The 14,263-nt window shown below is 30.3% G+C and overlaps 1 protein-coding gene across 2 annotated transcripts in view; it reads right to left on the bottom strand.

The window, feature by feature from the left end:
* The window catches only part of LOC129907245 (uncharacterized), a 236,637-nt gene extending 228,878 nt beyond the window's left edge, over nucleotides 1-7,759 (bottom strand). The window contains exon 1 of one of the 2 annotated variants that reach the window (XR_008770988.1): nucleotides 7,516-7,759. The gene's annotated coding sequence lies outside the window, so the exon portion shown is untranslated. The remainder of the gene's footprint in view (nucleotides 1-7,515) is intronic. The other variant, XM_055983358.1, reaches the window with a different exon arrangement.
* Between the last annotated feature and the right edge of the window lie 6,504 nt (nucleotides 7,760-14,263).

Genomic DNA, 14,263 nt, shown 5'->3' with positions numbered 1-14,263 from the left:
CAAGCTTATCAACACTTATTGAATACAAAAAATATTTTTACCAATATAAATGTATTAAAAAATAAATCTGTTCTACCTGATGCAATAATGACAAGACTTAAAAAAAAATCAAGAACTCTTCGTCTGTAAAATTAGTTAGCTACAATATTCACTCGAATATTTTATCACAAGACTTGAGAAATAAACTATGCAATGTAGATAAGTATTCAACGATTATTTTCGAACAATAAAGAATACTGAGAAAAACCTCCATCAAATAGTTTATCTCTTGGTTCTTTTCAAAATCGAACAAAACTTTTTAATTTTATGCAAACCGCCGCCATTTCAAAATTGGATTCAACATTTAACATGAAATTGCAAATAATAAAACACATAAAAAACTTTTTCAAAATGAACATCAATATCGCAAAAATTCTAAGAATTTTAAATAGTTTGGATTTTTGGGCAAATAAGAACAAAACTTTGCATATGCCCTAGCAACAAACATACTATAAACAGAGTAAAAACGAGGTAAATACTATGTTGGCAAACGAAACAGCTGCTACTGGCATTTCTAAAAAAAAAAAGTTAAATTATAAAAGCGGTTGCAGTGCTGTCGTGTGTAGTTTGTGAGTTAAATCGGTCGGTTGCGAGAAATTACAAAAAAAGACCTTAAGGGGTTATACCTAGTTGTAATTTTGAAAAAAATCTAATAATTTTGTTTGCATATTTTGAATGTAGATGTAGATGTATGTGAAGACTTTTTTTTAACTTAGTTTTCATGGTTCCAAAAATTTTAAAACACGTTTTTTCTGGAAACTGTGTTTTCAAAGTCGGTGATCAAAATTTCTCCTAATTGGCTGAACCGATCGGCTTGAAATTTTTACACAACACTTTTGTCAGGAAATAAACTAATAAATACGGTTTTTGACAATAATTCGATTTTTAAGCCACTTTAAAGTGAAAATTTTCATGAAAAAAACTGTTTTTTTTTCTTTGGGAAGCCGCCATTTTGTCAAAAATCAAAATTTTGACTATTCCTTCGTTCATTACCTGTATTCGTCTATCCTGAAAATTAATCTTTTGGTGTTTTTCAATTTTAGGTGATTTGGATCGGAGATACCTTGTTCACCACCAGACACCTTTTTTGGAGGTCATCCAGGAGATCTACTACAAAAATAACGGAACCCAATATTTTTTTTAAATACACAGTGAATTCTTTTAATACATTAAATTTGCTATTTATAATACATGCATTCTTTAAGTTTATATAATTAAATGCCCCTTCACAAATTGATTTACTCCAGCGCGCTGCAGCGTTTCGAAGTTATTCAACTTTAAAATATAAAAAGTAATTTTTTCTCATTTTTTTACGATTTTTTGAGGTCCGTCAAGATAGCACCCACACCCCCAAATTTCCAAAATCTGAGTATGCAATAATTTGTTGCTAATTTGTTGCTAATTAGTTGCTCTAATCCCGAATTTGTTGCTCCAAGATTTGACCTTGAAATTGTTGGAAACTAATAGTTACGTTCAATACATATTACTTTACATTTATTTACTTGTTGTTATACTTTAAATTAATTAACTTATTGATTTATAAATCAAGTTTGTTTTGTTATCATTTTCATTCTTAAATTATTTTCTCTAAATAAAGCTTGTTAAATATTTGTTCTTTAAAATAAAGATACTTTTATTTTGGTTGTACCTGCGGTACGGAATTAAAGATTTTTCAATAGATTATGAGACTTAATTGTACAACCGGAATAATTTAAATAATATAATATTTAATTTTGAAATTGAGAAAATATTTTTACGAATCCAAAAATGTCTGATGTCATGAAAACCACCATTATGAAGCTAAATAATTCCAACTATGCTAATTGGAAGTTTAAAATGGAATTACTCTTACGAAAACAAAAGAAGGCTTACGAGTTGAGTTTGACGACAAGATATGTGAAATCAAGTATTCAGGTAAACAAATTGGGGTTGCAGATGCAACTGGTTCTTTATATGTTTTAAGACAACATAATAAAATTTGTGCTGTGCTTGAACACAATGAAAATTGTATTCATCAGTTGCACAGAAGAATGGGTCACAGAAATCATGACGCCATTCGTAAAATGTTTAATAATGGGTCTATTAATGGACTTAGTATTGTTGATTGCAATATAAAAGAAGTATGTGAAGTTTGTTTGAAGGGAAAAATGACTCGCCTTCCATTTCCGAAAGAATCTAAAACCAAGTCGGTAAGATGTTTAGATTTAATTCACACAGACGTTTGTGGTCCAATGCAAACGGCCACTCAAGGTGGAAAGCGATACATGGTCACATTCATTGATGATTATTCAGCTTTCACCATTGTTCGTTTGATTAAATATAAAGATGAGGTTGAAGAAACCATCAAACATTTTATCGAATTTTGCAAAACGAAGTTTTCTTATAAACCAAAGGTAATAAGATCTGATCGAGGGGGTGAGTACACTGGAACAAATCTATCCAAGTATTTGAAGTCAGAAGGCATTCAACAACAGTTAACTGCAGCTTACAGTCCAGAACAAAATGGTAAAGCCGAGAGAAAGAACAGGACATTGGTAGAAATGGCACGTTGTATGTTGATTGATGCTGCTTTACCGAATACTTTTTGGGGAGAAGCGATATCAACTGCAAACTATATCCAAAACAGAGTCATAACAAAAACATCTGATAAGACACCATTTGAAATATGGAATGGCATTAAACCAGGTATTGATAGTTTTCAAATTTTTGGTTCTAAATGTTATGTTTTCATGTACCAGATGTCAAAAGACGAAAATTAGACAATAAAAGTAGCGAAGCGATATTTTTAGGCTATGATGATAGAACGAAAGCTTATAGATGTTATGATAAGGAAACACAAAAAGTTGTTATAAGTCGAGATGTTAGATTCTGCTCACCCAAATTTAAACCTAACAACAATGAAGTTTTAATCGATCTTTCAAGATTAAATCCAGACAAGTCCATCAATCAAGAAGATGTTACAATTCAGGAGGAGCTAGATCCTATCGAACAAGACGAACCAGATGAAAATATTGAAACGACAACTAACACTGACGAAGACAATCAGATTCAAAGACGTATTTCAAGTCGATCAAACAAAGGGGTGAAACCAAAACGTTTAATCGAAGAAATCAACACAACCAAAGAAGTTATTGAACCAAGTACTTACACAGAAGCAATAGAATCCGAAGAAAAAGAACAATGGCTTGCTGCAATGCAAGAAGAATTAGAATCTCATGAAGAAAATGGCACTTGGGACTTAGTTGATTTGCCAACTGGCAAAAAGGCAATTGGTGGAAAATGGGTTTTCAAGCTTAAGACAGGACTTGATGGTAAAATTCAAAGATATAAAGCCAGCCAAACAAAAATTGATTGTTTACCATCTAGATGCCAAAACTGCCTTTCTCAATGGAAAGTTAGAAGAAACAATCTACATGAGACCACCTCCCGGGTTTGAAGATGGTTCTAAGGTTTGTTTGCTAAGAAGAAGTATATATGGATTAAAACAAGCAGCTAGATCTTGGAATCATACCTTACATAAAGTACTAGAATATGACAAATTTCAACAAAGCTATAATGATCCATGCTTATACATGAAGAAAATTGATGATCAGCTTTGTTATCTAATTGTATATGTTGACGATCTAATTGTAGCATGTGAATCTATAGAACAAATGAAACAAATCGAAGAAAATTTGCAAAAACATTTCAAAATTCAAAATTTGGGGCCTATTAAACATTACCTAGGAATGGAAATTTCAAAAGACTCAAGTGGAAATTTTTCATTATGTCAGTCTAATTACATAAAGAAGATAGCTACAGACTTTGGAATGAAAGATGCAAAACCGGCCAGAACACCAATGGATACAAACTATTTCAAAACAGAATCTAATGATACATTTGAAGATAATACTCAATATAGACGTTTAATTGGAAGATTACTATACTTATCAATAAATACCAGACCGGACATATCAGCAAGTATTTGTATTTTGGCTCAGAAAGTTTCAAGTCCAAGAACTCAAGATTGGAGTCAACTCAAGCGTGTAGTAAAATACTTGAAAGCGACAAGTGACATGAAATTACTTGTGAGTAAACTCGATGCAGAAAATCAATCGCTTTATGGTTATGCTGATGCGACTTGGGCAGATGACAAAACTGAAAGAAAATCAAATAATGGAAGAATATTTTTCTTAATTGGCGGGACAATAAGCTGGACATGTAATAAACAAAACTTAGTAGCATCTTCCACATGCGAAGCTGAATTTATTGCAATATCAGAAGCTGCAAAAGAAGCGAAATGGATTAGACAACTATTAGAAGAAATGCATGAACCAATTGAAGACCCTACACTGATTTACGAAGATAATCAAAGTTGTATAGATTTAGTTCGAGACCATAAATTTTCATACAGAACTAAACACATAGACACAAAATACAAAACAGTTCGAGATTTAGTTAGAAATAAAATTATTATTTGTGAATATTGTTCAACAGAAGATATGGTAGCAGATCTTTTAACAAAACCCTTGCCAGTAACTAAACACAATTATTTAAGAAACAAATGTAATATTAATTGAACGAGGAGGAGTGTTGGAAACTAATAGTTACGTTCAATACATATTACTTTACATTTATTTACTTGTTGTTATACTTTAAATTAATTAACTTATTGATTTATAAATCAAGTTTGTTTTGTTATCATTTTCATTCTTAAATTATTTTCTCTAAATAAAGCTTGTTAAATATTTGTTCTTTAAAATAAAGATACTTTTATTTTGGTTGTACCTGCGGTACGGAATTAAAGATTTTTCAATAGAAATGCACTTCAACAGTTTTCTCAAAAAAGCTAAATTCCCTAAAAATGAACGCACAGCGACAAAAAAGGTGTCAAATTATAGGGCTTCTCAACACCTTTTCAAAAAAGTCTCATTCAACTTTTAAACCCATCTCCTTCATGTCCAAAATGCATTGTGGAACTTGTGGAACATATCAAAACGTCAAGATAGCACCCACACCTTTTCCATCAATTTTGAGGGGGAAGGGGTGGAGCAACAAATTCGGGATTAGAGCAACTAATTAGCAACAAATTAGCAACAAATTATTGCATACTCAGATTTTGGAAATTTGGGGGTGTGGGTGCTATCTTGACGGACCTGATTTTTTGAAGAAATTTTTAGGTTTTTTCAAAAAATTTGGCAAATTTTTCAAATATTTGTATTCTATGTTGTGTTTTGGTTTCACAGATCCTTTTATATAGCTCTCAAACCCCTAATACTATCATATTAGATTTCTTCAATAAATTCGAATTATTCATTTTTTCAACTAAAAATTATTTTAATTAATTTTTCGCGTCCGTTTTTTTTAAATTTTATAAATGCAATTTTGTAGAGCGTTCAATTTTATACAAGAAAATGATTAAATCTATCCTTTTTGATGAACCATTAAAAAGATAAAAAATTCTAAACACAAATACACAATCTTTCCCATACAAATCGTATGGGAAATAGAAATTTGCGATGCGGCGGTATAAATGTTAACATTAAGGGCTGAAACTCTTACAGTATTTTTTTTTCGTCATTTCCAACAATATTTTCAACAATGCTTTGAACAAAAAAATTTTTTTTTTTTTAAATCAGTCTAATCCCATACCCTAATCTTTGCAACAATCACGACTATTCTAAACGGAAACGAAAACTGAACCCGTACGGATTGAAAACGGTTATTCTGATTTCCATTCGTTTTTTTAGTTCGGATTGTAGGCCCGTGCATTTTTCGAAACACCTATGAATTCACAAAAATGTGTTCGAATACGGAATTCGGAACAATTAAAATTTGAAAACGGGAGAAAATAGAAAATTCGAACGGAAATTAGAACAGCCGTGAATTCCTTAAACGCTATCCACTAGCGGTTAGTTTGAGTTTTTAACTTCTAATCCGCCAGACTAGAAAGCCATTTTTGTTTCAGACAATTTAAAATTTGGTAAGTGAGTAACACGTAAACTTCTTAACCAAATGCATTACAATTTTGTTAATCTTTAAAAGACAGATTATTTTTGATTGTGAGGAGATTTATAAAAATCTTCAATAAGTTAACGATTTATCCTAAGATATTAAGTTATTTATTCCTAGCGAATATATACCAGCTGTTTCCAATCCATCAAATAATTTTGTTTCTCCTATTTCACATTATTGTTCCCCAAATAACTCAAAAACAGGACCGCTTAAAGATCTACAACCCATATATTAATATTTTATTAATTCATAAAACTGTTAATATAAGCTTTTTCTCTCTTCATAAAATAATTTCCCTACTTTATTTAAATCCCACCAAAAATATAAATAAATTCACTCCAAAAAAACAATTGTTATACCCTCAAGTGCAATTCCTAATAAATTTAAAATAAAATCTCTGCAAAATAACATCTGTGCACTTTCACCCGATGTTCATTATTTATTATTCCAACAGACACAATTTATATCTTCTATATAAACCTATTTGAAAATTCAAAACATTTACTTGGTGTTTCGAAATCTTCATGTTTCATTTTCAAAGAAAAATAATAAAAAAGAAAACATGAATAAATATCCCCCGGCTGGCTCGATTTCGAGTCAGCCAAAACCAATCCAACCAATGCAAAAGGGACGAAGAAATACTCGTATATCTTTCGAAAGAAAGATCCATTTCTGGTTGTTGTTTTGTTGTTATCTTCATCATCATCATCATCACATCCTCTCAAATCATGGAATTCATATTTTTTATTTACAAAAATTAAATTCACGTCATAAGAAATATAATCCATTCCATTCCATCCAACAGCCATATAACAACTCTTATTCTCAATCCGACTCCAATTCAGCACTTTTTTTCTCTGATTTTTTTAGAAACGAAGAAATCATATCTTTTTGATATTTTCTTCTTTTATTTTTTATTCAGAGCATATTTTCACTTTTTTTTTATTTTCTTTACGAACTTGTATCGTGTCGGGGAAGACAGAAGACAGACGACACGTATCATCCATTCACAACATCATCCCCGCGACACCATCACACACTACTTCTTTCCGTTCCGTAGATATAGAATTAAATCCCGGAGAATATCATAAATATCTGATTTTATTAAAATTAAAATCAGATCAGAATTTAATTTATAAACCACAAAAAGAAAGAGAAACAAGCCCAAAGCCACCGAGACACAGAAATCTTTCCACACCAAAATTATTATGGATGCGGAAATATAACTCAATTTCCACACTTAATCACTTAACTTGCTCATTTTCATCTTTTTTTTTCAAAAAATTTTATTTATAGTGATGCTATTTTTGAATATAAAACATTTATCTCTATAATAACAGAGCTACAACACTTGAGTGATTTCAGTGAATTATATACATTTTTTTTATCAGATTTTGATGTCATAATTTTCATTTAATCGAGTAAACCATATGACAAGGATTTTCTTTCTACCAACGGAATTTTTTTTATTATATTTCTTACACTTTTTTAGGATCAAATCACCGCAACCAACAACTTGGTTGGTTGACAGTCAACACGCGACTGAATTTGATTTAAAAGGATAAACACGTAAGGAGTCACGAACTTAAAGTGACAGTGACAACTAAGAGCCGTGGGAATACTAAAATGCTTTTAACCCAAAACAACGGCAATAGTAGAAGTTTTTCGAAACGAAAAAGCTTTTTCCTGACACGTCCGGAAGATAGGAAGCACGTTCTACAACTGATTTTGTTGAAATGGTACTCGGATGATATTAGTTTTGTGTTTTTCATGGTTCGCTATAGAAAATATGGATGGCAGTTTCCAGTTCAGATATATGGAGATTTTTGAAGGAGAAAGAAAGTTTTTGAAAGAGACAGTTTCTAAGAGAAAACTTGTCAATTTTACTTTCAAAACTGAAAAATAAAAGAAAAGATACAATTTTGAAACGTAATGTTATTTTTCACTTAAAGGCTGACAGAACTGAATAGTATTGAAAAAGTGTAGAAATCTTTTTTGGAATGTTTGGATGCAAAAAAATCAGCAGCCAGACCTCCAAGAAACTTTTGGTTTTCAGTTGTAGAGCTTTAAGAGACATTTCTACTTGACGTCTCACTCGATGAATTTGGAAGAAATTTTTAAAACTCTTTGAATTTATTCTTGTTTTTGTAATTGTTTACCTAAATTCATAGGCTTGTTCACTGTGAACTCATATCTTTACAGACGATATTTATTCACTTTATGTGTCTTAGACCCATCCAATCTAAACGTTTAATGTGTATATTCTTGACCAGTTATATCTTCTTTACCAGTTTCCGAGAAAGAGAAATTCTATCATCCAATTAAACATAAAACTTTCGTTACCCACGCACAGTGTGGCCAATCACGAATCTAGGTGGACAAAATTAATAACTCGCGTTAAATCGACTTTTTTTCTAAACAGTTTTAAAGAAATGAATGTGAATAGATAAAATTCTATAAAAAAGAAAGATTTTTTGAAAAGAAATCTATAATTTCTGCAAAAAGTGGGTCAAAATAGTGATGAAGAAAATGCATTTTTATAGTATTTGAATTTATGTTTCCGTAAACATATTCTATGATTGGATATACTTAATTATTTTAAAAAACGCTTGAAAAATCTCAATAAATAAAAACTTTGTTGCTATTCACGAAAAAAGTGAGGCAGAATAATTAGTTTTTATTAAGAAATAGAACTTTTACACACGTTTTTGACAGGTGACATACATGATTTATTTTCTCAATATCATGCTTTAAATTAAAATTTTAGCAATGATTTTAATTAAATATGTTTTACAATCATACAAAATGGCATCACCTTTAAAAATATCTGCAGATAATTTAAAAAAGTAACTCCTTTTTGTGCGATGCAAACTTGAAACATAAGGGCCTATTGAAAACAGCTGTGTTTATATTACCTTCGATGTTTTTCAAGCTACTAATTCTCTAAACTTCTTCGTGACCCTATTTCTGGCCTTTTACACTTGCTTGCTTTTTGCTTTGAACTTGTTTATAATGTTCCGACAGAAAAGCATCATTCATCAATGATAATGCCTCATTAGTTGCAAATTCCAGTGGTTTAGTGGTTCCAGAGGATCAGAACTTAATCTTTTATACATTTTGATCCTTCACTCAAAGAAAATTTTGATAAATCCTTTAAGGTTTTATTGGAATACGCTTTTCCAATTTTGCGGAGAGCGATTCTACTGATTTTAACTATTTCCTAATAGATATGTACACTTAGGAGACTTTTAACCTTCCGTTTGTTATATTTTTCCCGTTTTTTAATTTTTAAAAATTCTTTTCTACTTTTGTTTCACTATCTACTGTTTTTGTTTATTTAGTTACCACATAATATTGGTCAATGTCATGTTTAAATAGTGTTCCAATGTGTCTTCCACCTTTTTTGTCTTTTTTTCGCTTAACTTGAAGTACAAAACTTTTATATATGTTTTTAATTTTTGTTTATCGTCAAAAATGTTCCAAAGATAATACCTGCTCATTAAAAGATCAAAAAAACTGTCTTTTGGATCTTATTTAGCAGTTTTGACACATTTTTAGAAAATCTTGACTTCATTTTGAAAAGTGAAAAAAGTTGTATGGCAGTCGCGAAAACGCGCGACATGTAACTAGCTAATCTTAATGACAACACTCCACAAAACATTTATCAATTAATTTCAGACCGGAAAAATGCGGAAAAATTAACTGTACCTCGATTTGAAAAACAAAGATATTTTTTTTTTGCATTTCCTGGCCTTCTTACAGAATTTATTTTTTTTTTAAATAGTTGCAATGGTAATTAATAAATAAAAATTATAATACTTTACCTCCAAATGTAGATTAACAGTAAAAAAAAAAAACAATTACAACAATAAAACTACCACAGCGTTTTTAATCGTCAACCAAACTCAAGCGAAAAATAGAATACTTTGTATTATCTCCATCCAACTGTTGACAAGAACCAACTTTCAAGCTTAGCTTACGCTAATCCGAGATGAAAACAAAAAAACCAAACATGAATTACAGTTACTCATGATTTAAAATCATGTGGCTAAACTTTTTTTTTCTATTTTGTCCAGTCAGATTGGCGAATTACCACCCTGTGCCACGTTAAGATAAGACAAAGGCTCATATGATAAAGAATGAGCTAAAGCTGTATCCCACTTTTGAGTACATTTTCTTAAGATCGATTTCAAGAAAATGAGATAGATCTCAAGAAAATGTACTGAAAAGTGAGATAAGAGCTTAAGCTCATTTTAATTGCATAAGTATACACTCAAAAAAAAAAAAATCATGTGTGCAATTCACACGTGGTAGAAGTGAAACCTTAAAAAATCATTTTTCTTGCAAAAAAAAAATAGAAAAAATCTACCTATTTTTATTCTATCACCTTCAAATCCATGTTTTTTATATGACAACCTAGATAAATTTTATATCATCTGAAAGCTTATTGTCTTAGCTCAAAATATATATATCGATCAAGTCTATGAGACATCTACAAAAAGAGCTAGAATTTTTTGAACTCGATCAATTTCCTTAAAAAAAAGCGAAAAAACACGTATTTCTATCTTCTCACACTATTAAATCCATTTTTGTCCCTACAAATTCTTACACCATCTGAAAGCTTATTGTCTTAGCTCAAAATATGTATATCGAACAGGTGTACGAGACATCTACAAAAAGAGCTAGATTTTTTAAACTTGATGAAATTTCATCCAAAAAGCAAAAAAAACATTTATTTTTATGTTCTCATGCTATTAAATCAATTTTTTTGTTTGACAACCTATACAAAATTTTATACCATGTGAAAGTTTATTGTTTCACCTTGTATAATGATGTATAAATCTTATTTCAAAGATGTCTACAAGAGAAGTTAGAATTTTTTAAAGTCAACCATGTCGAATTTCCAGACTGAGATTACGGTACTTCCTACACTGGTAGCTGGTCATCGCCAACAGATCTCCACAGGTGTTTTGAGGTATTTTTTCAATTTTAGATTGTGTAACTTGTAGAGCACGTAACGTTATGTTTGATATATTAAATAAAAGGTTATGTTATCAGCATGCGTATTAAAGTTAAATCAAATTTGTATGTGCACTAGATCAAAAGATATAACGTGTGTTGGAAAAGAACATCTTTTTACCGTTATCCCCGAATTATGAATATGAAATTAATTGAAATTTTGTACAATTATAATTTATTTAATTACCTATCTACAGTACAAATTTCATTCATCTATCTATTTAAACAAAAAAGTTATAACAAGTTGAAGTCGTGTCGCGTTTTCGTTTCATCTTGTTTCAAATCACTACGATACTAAAGAAGTTTTCACTTCAAAAAATTTATTTTGTAACTATTCGCTTGATAGATAGAAATCAATGAAATTTCGCGAATAACTATTTTCGACAGAAATTAGATAAAAAATAATTATAAATAAATAATAAAACAGTCACATGCCACAGCAAATTGTTAAAAGTAACTATTTTTTATAGTTATTTATAGTACTTTGTGTTCTTCTCATTTGTGATAAGATCCACTTTGTTCACCCCTGGACTCTTTGAATGAGTAAGGACCAGTGTTGCTATAAAATATTTTAGAGCCTGATCCGAAACATTTTGGAGGCAAAAATACTCCAAATAATAATGGTCCATAAAAACGCATGCAATTTTGTTATAAGTTTAGTTTATCAGACTTTTTCATGCTTATTGACTAGTGCTATAATGAAAACAAAATTGTTAGAAAATTTGTTGTCTCCGTGTATTTTTTGTTCTAAAATGCTTTTATTTTGAAGGAGCCTTAAAACGCCAAGTTTAAAAAATCTTAATAGCCAAATTTTGATAGATCAGAAATTAAAATTTTGAGTAGCGAGTTAAATGTTCAAGGAGCCTGTTTAAGTAACCGGCATTTGCAACTACTAGTGATGGCAGCTTCAAATATAAACTATCAAACTATCGATAGTTGTAAAATATTCATTCATTCAATAGTTAAAATCATCATTCATTCATTCGTTTAGTTAATATTTTCATTCGAATAGTTTTTTCATTCGATAGTTTTTTATTCGATAGTTTTTTTTTTATTCGAATAGTTTTTTTTATTCGATAGTTTTTTCAGTCGAATAGTTTTTTTATTCGATAGTTTTTTTCATTCGAATAGTTTATTTTATTCCATAGTTTTTTCATCCGAATGTCGATAGTTTTTTCATTCTAATAGTTTTTTTATTCGATAGTGTTTTCGTTCGAATAGTTTTTTTATACGATAGTTTTTTTTCATTCGAATAGTTTTTTTTATTCGATAGTTTTTATTCGATAGTTTTATTCGATAGTTTTTATTCGAATTATAATAGTTGAAATCATTCAGTTAGTAACTATCGATAGTTACTACTACTACATCACTATTTGCTACACTAGTTGAACTACTCCGAAAACGCTTGATGTTACAGAAAAATGCATAAGCCAATATTTGTAGATAATTTTATGACGAACAGTTTTTCTATAGACCCCTATTGACCTCCGAGCAACAGGTCGCGAGATATATTCGAAAAACTGATTTTCGTGACCTTTTGACCTCTATAACTCCTAACGCCGCCGGCGTGATATCAATGTCGCAGTAGGAATTTTTCCGCAGATTGGGGTAAAAAATGCCTAAAATTACTCGGCTACTATGGAGAGGTGATGATAAGTTTTTGGATCTATTTCAATATGAACATTTTGACACAAAGTTAAATAACCGTAGGTATAGGAACATATTGATATCAAAACAAAATTGAAAAGTGTAACAGTCACTTGCAAATCCATCATCTAGGGCTAAATAAATTAAAAAAACACTAAAGCATCCTAAAAGAATCAAGAGAAAATCTCTTAAATTGTTTCTTGGAATTTCCCGCGCGCATGCCAATTAACAAGATAAACACTCTTTCCAGTTTCTAGCGTCCTCGAAAAGCACATGGCATTGTTTTGGTTTTTACTTAAACCCTTGCCCTTCAAAGCCGCCGGAAAAAGTGTTGGAAGTTCAAAGTCTGCCACTTAAAGGCTGGGTCTTTCCTCTTCCTCTTCCCATATACAAATTTCACCATCAGTCCCACTTTAACATAACGTGCGAGTATTTTGTTTGTTTGGTGTTCAAGCTTCAAGACACTCCACACAAACGAGTTGAGTGGGTTTAGTGTAGTTTATTTTTGTGTGAATAATTTCTCAATTGGATTTGGAGTTCTCTGAGTAGGTAGATATTTTTTTATTTGTTAACAAACGACTTCTAATTGTATGATATCTAACATACGCTATTTTTTTTTTTTTTTAGGTAATGTCATTTGCCCCCAAAAAACAGTTATTTTATTCCGATGTAGGTACTCACTTAAGGATCGCACTTGGTTTTGTTGTAATGTACTGTTTTATTTATAAACAGGAGTCAAGAGCAAGAGAGTCTCAGGAGTATAGAGGGAGAGAAAAATGTGAAAAGGAACTCCTTTTTCGAGTCAACTAATTGCAGTTAATTAAAACTAATTGCTTCGGGAGTGATAATTGCCATTACTGTCGTGAGTGGTGCTATGCGATGTTTTTTGTGAAAAGAGACTTTCTTCGGAAAAGTTGATACATAAAGAACCTTGGTTCTTGTAAACACTGTTTGTATAGTTTCCGGTTGTTTTGGCAGCAAGTGCATATATTTTTTTTTTCTGCCAAATTCTGCTCTAATTTGCATGAAATGATTGTAATTTTAGAACTTTTTTGTTTTCCTGTTGGAAAACAACGACTTTTATAATGGTGTTTTTAGATATTATATAAAAAAATAACAAGGATTTATGAATTTTTGGAAGAGTGGGAATGATTTCATTTATGTTTTTCAAAGTTAATTAGTTCTATTTGAAGACAAAGCTCACCTAAGTAGCAAGGACTTCTTTGAGTTTGAAAGAATTATCCATTATCTTGGTATATTAAGAAGCATTTTTAGAAAAAAAATTTTCAAAATCGTTAGTGCCGTTTTTTAAGAAACTAATTTTTTATAAATAATTTTTTGTAAAAAAAGTTTTAATATAAAATTGGTATGCCATTTTGAAGAAATCACTAATCAACATCTAAAAAAAAATTTCAAAATTTTAAAAATCCAAAAATTATTTTTTTTGAAATTTTATTTTTGGTTTATATTTTAATTATATAAATGCTTCTTCAAAAAAAGTTTCATTGAAATCGAATATCAGTTTCGGAGATAATCGGATTTGAAAAAAAAAAAAACGGTTCTA

Source organism: Episyrphus balteatus, chromosome 1 (genome assembly GCF_945859705.1).
Source record: "Episyrphus balteatus chromosome 1, idEpiBalt1.1, whole genome shotgun sequence".
Lineage (NCBI taxonomy): Eukaryota > Metazoa > Arthropoda > Insecta > Diptera > Syrphidae > Episyrphus > Episyrphus balteatus.
This window is presented reverse-complemented; position numbering and strand designations above follow the sequence as displayed.